The following is an 8,969-nucleotide window of genomic DNA, read 5'->3' on the forward strand; positions in this document are numbered from 1 at the left end:
ACAATAAGATCAAGACCACAAAATGGAATCAGAAATGAGGTTTAAAATCCAACCCATGAAGATCTATAAATTTCCTATGGTTGAATCAGAGTTAACTTTAAATATTTTTTTTATTTTTCATTTTATTTTATTTTTAATTATTATGGGTACATAACAGTTGTATATATTTATAGGGTACATGTGATGTTTTGATACAGGCATACAATATGTAATAATCAAATCCAGGTAATTGGGGTACCCATCACCTCAAGCATTTGTTATTTCTTTGTGCTAGAAACATTTTGACAGTCAAGGAAAAGTGGAAAAACTTGACCAATATCACAATCAAAAGTGTTCCTAGCATAAAAACAGAATTGCTGAGAAGTATCATTCTTCTTGGTCCTAAAAGCAGTAAGTGTTTTTCCCCTAAGGGTTTGTGTGGAAACAGAAATGATCATGATCAAGTGTCTCCCCTCTTTTTAAAAAAATTGATACCCTGAGTTTCTAACTACTTTCCTATTTATTTTTCCTTTTCCCCAGAAATTCTCTTGAAAATGATAGTCCACCCTTGCTGATTCCATTTATTCACTTCCCACTCATTTTTCAACCCACTGCATTGAAACTTCTATCCTCACAACTTCTCTGAAACTGCCTGACAAATGAAGTCAATGTGCCCCATAACCTCACACTTACATTTGTCACAAAGTACTCTCATCTGCTCCACCTGTGTCCAATTTCTCTCTTTGTCAGACTATCTTGCCTGGTATGGGCAGAATAGTTTGCATCAAGAACTGCCTTTATACGGTTGCTCCCTTGCTCAAGGACCTACTGACTACCCACCACATCAGACCTGAATACTTCCTGCCAGTTTCTAAGGTGTTCATATTCAACTTTTCCCCCATATTCTATAACCCCCAATAGATAAATAGATAGAACATATTACATGATGTCAAAGATGTAGAAAAATTTTATTGAGAAATTTTCAGTCATCTTACAACATAAATTCAATTCTGCTATGGGTGTTTTTATAGGCAATGTATGTACTAAGTAGACTAAAGACAAATTGGGAACAGACAAATATAAACCCTATAATGTAAGCAGATTTTGGATGAACTGATTTAGGTATACTCTCTTTCAAGAAGTTATAATGCTTGTTCTAATACATGGTGTTGTGACTTTCTTGTACATTTATTTTAAAAAAGTATAAAACTATTTAGCATATGACCAAACTTGCTACAGACTATGTTTATTTAGTATTTTTATTAAAAATATAAACTGTTAAAATTTTGTTTTTGATGAATTAACAGAAAGGAAGTATCATTACAACACCAAATAAAAGGAGATATGGTCAGATTGGATCTCTAGGATCTGTCTAGTTTTATAATCATAAAATTCTATGAAATTCTAAATTATCTCCTGGCAACAGAGTCTTGAGATAAATTTCACTTCAATAATGTGCAGACTATACGCAAAGAAATAAACCTGGATAAGGCTTTCTGATGGTTTTCAACTTTATTCCAAGACTACAGTCTTTGTGATTAGAAAACTAAACTGAATCTCAGCTCCACCAATAAATAACTAAGTGACCTAGGACAAGTCATTTAACCTCTCTGAGTTTATTCACTCATTTATAAAGATAGTAACAATATATGTCCTCTTCCTCAAGGTCATATTACAAAAAATGAATGAGGTAACATATATTAAAGTGTTTTACAAATGTTTTATATAAAATTTAATTATTATTTTATAAATAAATATAACCATCTAAAAACTAAATCTTTCAAGATTATATTCAATCAAATTGAAATAGCTAAATTTGTGTGTGAGTATCAGATGACTTCTTCCTGCCTTGGTTACTAATCCATGGCCAAGCATGTTTCTGTAAATAAATGGGCACTAGGATGTTTTTTTTTTAAATACATGTGGCTCAAGATTAGACTTCTTCCGCTTTGTGGTATCACATGTCTGACCACAACAACTATTTTTAATTATGGACTATGCTTTTTAGTGACATCTAACTGCACACTTAAGAGTCATCATCCTTATCTAGACGCAGAGATGTGTGACGTGTGTGATTGCAATTTGCTTTTTTTCTGTTTTGTTTTTTTCTTTATCATTTTATCTTGCATTTCTGCTTTGGTCATTTTTAAAACATTCAGATCACCTCACAATATTGAGACAGTAATAGACCACTGGTTCCTCAAAGCTATAAAGTTCTGATATGAAAATAGGCTAGCCAACTGTTCTGTTCTCAAAGAAAGCTTATGGAATGAAAATGAATTGCCATTATTTTCAACTCTAACTGAATAAAAAATAACACTAAATGCTGAACAATGGCATTTAATAACCACTTGGAATTCCTGTCCAGGCTGTGTCTGCAAAGGTAATGCATAGTGACTGCACGCCCCTTACCACCGCAGCTGCTTACAATCCTGATGAAGAAAACATGGCAGACTCACGGATATGTGGTCGGTTGGATTGGCTGAAACATCATTAACAGTGTAGGTTTATGAGTGTTTGGTGCTAAGAGTGTACAAAAGGTTTAACACATGCAGCGTGTTATCCTGGACAGAGGACCAACTTCGAGAGAAACAGAGTTACGTTCAAATCCCAATCATCCTACTTCCTAGCTCTGTGAACTTGGGCAACTTAATTATTTGTATTATCTTGGATAGGCAGATAATAATAATAATAGAGAGAGGGAAGAAGAAAGAAAGAAGAGTGAATGGAAATGGTTGGCAATGAGGACTAAAATAAAAACGGTGAGGGTTAAAGACACAGAGAACATGGGGGCAGAGAGGTTTACACAGTGTGTTCAGGCAAAGTCCCTCTGGTGAAACAACACTGGAACCTGAAGGAAATGAAGAAGTGAGCTTTGTGTATTTAAGAGAAGAGAGTTTGAGGAAGAATGAAGAGCAAGTACAAAGTGCCCAACCTGTCAAGGGGGGTTGATAGCAGAGAGGAACATTAACACTAAATCCACAGGAAATTCTGGGATTCCGTGTGCTGATGGAAGGTGCTGGGCAGAGCCTGCAAAAGCAGCACATCTGGCAGAGATTCGCCACACCCAGTAGGATGTAGGAGGAACAGAGGATGAAGAAGTAAATGGGGTCTCTAGGCAACTAGACTAGGGAAGTCTCAGAAGGTCTCCTTCCTTGAGCCATGGAAGAGCATGGAAATAGCTGGAGGGCTGGACTCAGAAAGATTTGCAGTCAGAGACAAGGAGAATTTGGCCGTGACCCTCCCGGACCAAGAACTGAGCATTAGATAGGACCAGAGATGAGCAGGGCTTCAGTGTAGTTCAACCACCAAGGACCAGAAGTGGTGACCAGGGGCACCAGCGTGGTCAGAGGATGGCAACCTAGGACCAGGTGGTCTCTCCCTACCTTGGTTCCACAGTTCTATGGAAACCCCCAGAACAACCAGGTTTTGCAATTAAGCAAGAAGATAAAAGAAATTTCAATTTCTCAGATACATGAGTTAATGGATTAAAATTCATATTCCCTCAACTGTTGAGGGCAACAGTAATGCAAATGTATGCATATTTATATACAAATATACATTTGTCATGAAATATATACATTGCATGCCAAGACATCTTTTTTCCCCTACTCTTCTGTGCTTTGGGAACTCTGGATATAGCATCAATCTTGTACAGACCAAATCCTTGACATGCTAGGTAAATAACATTCTACTGTAATTAAAGAAATAAATTACAGCTGTGAAAGTACTGTGACGAAGCAGAGCCTGTCTATTGTGGGCAGGGCTGGCTGGAAGATGAGGCAGGGCGCTCCCGCTCAGTGTGCTGATAAGGGAGCCTCCCCACAAGCCTGTCAAGCAGGAATAATCACACCCATTTCACCGGAAAGGAAGAGGATGAGCATGTTTGCCTCTGGGGAACATCAGGCACCGGGGCACTAAAGAAGTGTCAAGGAGCTTTATCTGTAATTGTTTACTTTTCATAAAGAAAATGGTTTTGAGTTTCACTTACATGATTAAAAATTCCTTCTTACATAAGTTGAAGTAACTCATGCCACAGCTCACCCAGCAAATAAATACCAACACTGGATTTGAACTCAGATCTGCAGGCCCCAACGCTCTTAACCAAAATGCTCTAGAAAACACCTACATTTCCAATAATAAGGCAAAGGGTATGTACATCATAGTCAAAAGAATACGAAATGAGATATTTTAACTCAGGGTCTGAAGCTCAGGTGCTTTTGATGTGGCGAGTTGGTCTCCGACAGATCTGCTGGTGTTCGGGACTTAACACTGCTGAAGGGCAGGTGCCCAGAACCCTTCCTCTGACGTACTTGTGTTCACCTACCGTTCTGCATACAAGCTGCAACGTTCCCCTGGCAGCAGACGCTGTGATTTGTGTGTGCTGTTCTGAGGAATGAAGAAAAGATACAGCACTTAAAGAAACCAATACATAAATATCACAGGCAGGACCTGGGTCCTTGGCCTCTAATGGTGGCCATCGCCCCTGCTGTCAGACACACACACTCCCACGACCCCACACACTCCCTGCCCACCGTCACCACCTCCGGTATCACAGCCACTGCGGTCATTCTTTCCAGCTCACTGTTGGCAGCAAAGAGGAAATTTATGACACTTTGGTAAGTAAGAGAGGGAGACAGGCCTTATTTTGTTACAGTATAGGCATCAGTGTGTTTTTGCCTTGGAGACTGGAAGGAATAAGGTAGAATTCTTTGTTGTTACAGCAAAAATAAAATAAAACAAAAACCTAAGCACAAGCATGCGACTGGGTAGTTCCCGTCTCTCTAGCAGGCCCAGAAGTGGAAACGTCATTGCGGAGCTGTCTCACAGGCGCCATCGCCACCCGCCCTGGGCACGGGCTCTGCGGCTCGCGGGGCGGGCACTGCAGATGTCACCTGCCGCCGCCGGGCCCACCGCACGGCCGTGGCTGTGGCTGTCGCTGCCTCCCCACTGTCGCCGGCCGGATTCTGCAGTTCCTCTTTTCCACGTCACTGACGTCTGACTCACATTCTGTGCGGACGCGTGCGACTGACGGGCTGTGGCCTGTGCCCGCGACCTGCTGCAACCGAGGCTGACGGACCTTGACCTTCATTTGTGTGAGGGAGCCGGGCTCGGTCTTGGAGGCAGGGGCTCTCCAAGGGGTCCAGGTACTAGGAAAACAAACAGATGTCGAATGTCAACCGGAGTGCCGTGGGACAGGTGAAAAGAACCCAGAATGTCTTCTGTCCTTGTTTTCTTTTCTGAGACAAGTGACTAAGAATTCAAAGTCAGTGGTGAACATGACAGATCCATTCTGAAAACCCATTAACACCTTCCCTTTCAGCCAAGAGTAAATTAACGTTTTATTTGAAGAAAACAAACCTTTATGTAAGGAGAGCGCAGCGCTAGGAACTGGCTCACAGGAGAAAATCGGGCCCAGGGACGTGCCCCTAGCACCGAAGTTCGCGTCCCCGAGCACTGTCCCCTCCGACCACCCTCCTCCTCCTCCCCGAGACAGCCGGGCAGCGCAGACCCCGGGGCCTCCCCCAACCTTCTCCCCCTGCGACCCGGCAGCGCGGCGAGTAGGTCCCCAAACGCGACCCATGTTGCTGTTACTTAACACTGATTGGCCACACTGTTTTAGTCACTGAAATCCTCAGTGCTACAACTATGGTTCCTTGTCCATGGGCTATGACAGTAACTACTATTAAATCTGTTTCTAATTAATCTTTCTACCTAGGGCTTAAATATTTCCCAGGTATGAAAAAAAATAAAGCTGTGTATCTAGCTCTGTAAAAGTGTCACTTATGTCTCAGCAAAAATTTTGCTATTAACTGTTTCAACAAAATTAAAATACTGGCTTTTAATTAATAGTGACTTATGATGACACCTAGTGGCTAATGGGCATATTTTGAAACCCCCCCCTTCCCCGATTTCATCAATGTAATCAATTTTTAATTGCTTTTTCATAAATACAGTGACAATGTTTTCTTTTATGGATCTGGTACATTTAAAGAATAAAATGACTATGTAAAATTTCTCCTTCCCATCACAAAGATGAAAATGCTCAGAAGAGTTACCTGTAATTAACAAAGGCCACCATATAAAAATTTTATTTAAGCCAGGGATGAACTGCTTTAATTTCTGTCCCCTTGTATGAAAGCTGCACATACAGTCTGATTATTTTGCAAGACTAAGACTGGGGGGGGGGGAAGGAAAAGAATAAAAGGAAAAAAGAAGATGAAAAGGGAAAAAAGAAAAAAATATTTGCTTAACTAAATCTTCAAATAATGTATGAGCTATCAGTCATGGTTAAACAGAAAGGCAGAAAATAAAATTATATTATGCAAGCTCAAAATGAATGCACACCTTGTAATCAGTTAAACCTCCAAAAGTAGAGGAATATGAAGCAGAACCATTTAACATAAAATTATTGGGATAGAAGCCACAGATTTATAGTCCTGATTATGTTGCTAATTAGCTGTGTGACCTTGAGAAAATTGTGTAACCTCTCTGTGCCTCCATTCTATAACTGGTAATATAAGATTATTAGACTTTAGATAACTTCTGAGAGGGCTCTTACATGAGATGCTATAAATAACTGTGTTGGTCACCTGGTCTTCCTCATGTAGGCACCTGTTCCTAACACAACAGCATCTGAAAGTGCTCCATTCTGAGCTCAGAACTAAAGGTTTAATATATACCAGCTTTTCTAGCACATGAATTTTCTTTTAGGTCATACATTCATAATCTGTCCCTAATATTTAGGTCATTTATAGATAGTCCCAACCTTGAATAAATGTTTCATAATTTCATTTGCTATTGAATAAAGTGCCAGCAGCTTTGAATGTTTCCTCAACTTGCTTCACTAAAATGAAAAAAGAACCACTAGTATCCTGTACTTAACCATCAATAAACATCTTTTTTGACTTTATTCATGAAATTCATAATTTTGTGTAACTCCATCAAGTCTTCTCACGGCCTTCCACTTTCTATCTCTGAAAAGTTCTAGTCCTGTTTGAACTCACTGCATGGTCACCCTGCCCTCTCCCTGCTAGACACAGCCCCACCACTTGTCTTAGCTTGCTTTCCTGGGATTTTTGTTTTCATTTTCCTCTTTTTTTAAAAAAAAAATATTATTAGTATTTCAAGCATAAAGAAAATTATAATAATATATCAAAAACCTAACTTATTTTTTATAATTTTAACATTTTGTTATATTTGATTTAGTGAAAATAGAACACTGCACAATTAAGACCCTGTGTACCTATCCCCTATCTCTACCCCTATCAAAAACCACTACCTAGATTTGGAGTTTGTAATCCACCTGCAAATTTCTATATTTTTATCACATATAACCATAAGTAATATGTATATTGGTTTGTATGTTTTTAAACGCTATACACACTGTTATGTAAGTATATATCCTTTTGCAATCTGTTTGTATAGAAGTTGTTATTTTTAATGCAAAGTTTTTAAGGTTTATACCTTAGTTTTTTCTTTAAAAATCTTGCTCTATCTGAGGGTTATAAAAAGATTCTCCATTAGTATTTTAGTTACAGCTTTAATGTTTATGTTTTTAACCCATATTTTTGTGTGTAATGTGAGGCTGGGGCCTAAATTTATGAGGTTTTTTTTTTCCCCCATATGGGTAATCAATTGTTCTAGCACCATTTATTGAATAATCTATATTTCATGCTCTGATTTCCGCCTCTTCTTTTTCCATATGAGTAAGACTGTTCTGTGCCATACATTTTTCTATTTGTCTTTCCTTGCCCAGATATCACACTGTCTTAATTTTCGTAACTTTAGAGTAAACCTGGATATCTGTTTTCTCCACCTTTTTGAAAAGTGCATTAACTACTCTTGACTCTTTTTAAAAAACATTTGAATTATAGCAAGAATTTGTCAAATTCAAAGGGCTCTAGTGTAACTTGACTTGGAATTACACTGACTGTGTAGGTTAATGAGGACAGAGTTGACATGTTTACAAGATTCTCCTCCGTGAACATGAGATAGCTCTCCATTTATTTATGTCCTCTATTTGTTTTGTGAAAAATACTAAATTTTCTGTAGAAACTCTTGCGTATCTCATGTTAAATTTACTCCCAGGTTCTATGTAATTTTTGTCACTATTCTAAATGCTATGCTTTCAGGCCGGGCGCGGTGGCTCACGCCTGTAATCCTAGCTCTGGGAGGCCGAGGCGGGTGGATCGCTCGAGGTCAGGAGTTCGAGACCAGCCTGAGCAAGAGTGAGACCCTGTCTCTACTAAAAATAGAAAGAAATTATCTGGCCAACTAAAAATATATATACAAAAAAAATTAGCCGGGCATGGTGGCTCATGCCTGTAGTCCCAGCTACTCGGGAGGCTGAGGCAGTAGGATCCCTTAAGCCCAGGAGTCTGAGGTTGCTGTGAGCTAGGCTGATGCCACGGCACTCACTCTAGCCCGGGCAACAAAGTGAGACTCTGTCTCAAAAAAAAAAAAATAAAAAATAAATAAATGCTATGCTTTGTTATATTTTCTCATTGTTTATGCTATGTAAAGAAAAGCAATTTATTTTTACATGTTAATCTTGTAAATCGTCAACCTTATTAAACTTTCTTTAGTGTCAAATAATTTGCCTATATCAATTCCTTATATTTTCTTAACTGATAATCCTTCCCTATGATAATAATAATTTTATCCCTTCACTACTAATAGTTATGCTGTTTTTTTAATTTCTGCACTAGGTGTGGCCTCCAGCAAAACATTGACTAGAAACAGTGAAGATAATATCCTAGGAAAATGCTTCAAATGTTTTACTCTTAAGATAACATTAGCTATAAATTTTTGGTAGAAACTCTTCATAGGATTAAGGAAATTCTCCTCTACTCCTAGTTTTTTGGAGTCTTTATTATAAATGAGTATTGCATTTTTTTATCAACTGCATTTTCTGCATTTATTGTGACAGTCATAGGGCTTTTATCTATTAATGGGTAAAAATATACTAAAGGATTTCATAACAATAA

General features: G+C 38.6%; 1 non-coding gene across 1 annotated transcript; it reads left to right on the top strand.

Annotated features, from left to right (window-relative positions):
- The first annotated feature begins 6,077 nt into the window (after positions 1 to 6,077).
- LOC123627177 lies at positions 6,078 to 6,160 on the top strand. Its single transcript, XR_006731178.1, has one exon. It is a non-coding gene; the product is annotated as a small nucleolar RNA SNORD60 (small nucleolar RNA).
- The last annotated feature ends 2,809 nt before the right edge of the window (positions 6,161 to 8,969 follow it).

The sequence above is a fragment of the Lemur catta genome, chromosome 23, assembly GCF_020740605.2.
Source record: "Lemur catta isolate mLemCat1 chromosome 23, mLemCat1.pri, whole genome shotgun sequence".
Lineage (NCBI taxonomy): Eukaryota > Metazoa > Chordata > Mammalia > Primates > Lemuridae > Lemur > Lemur catta.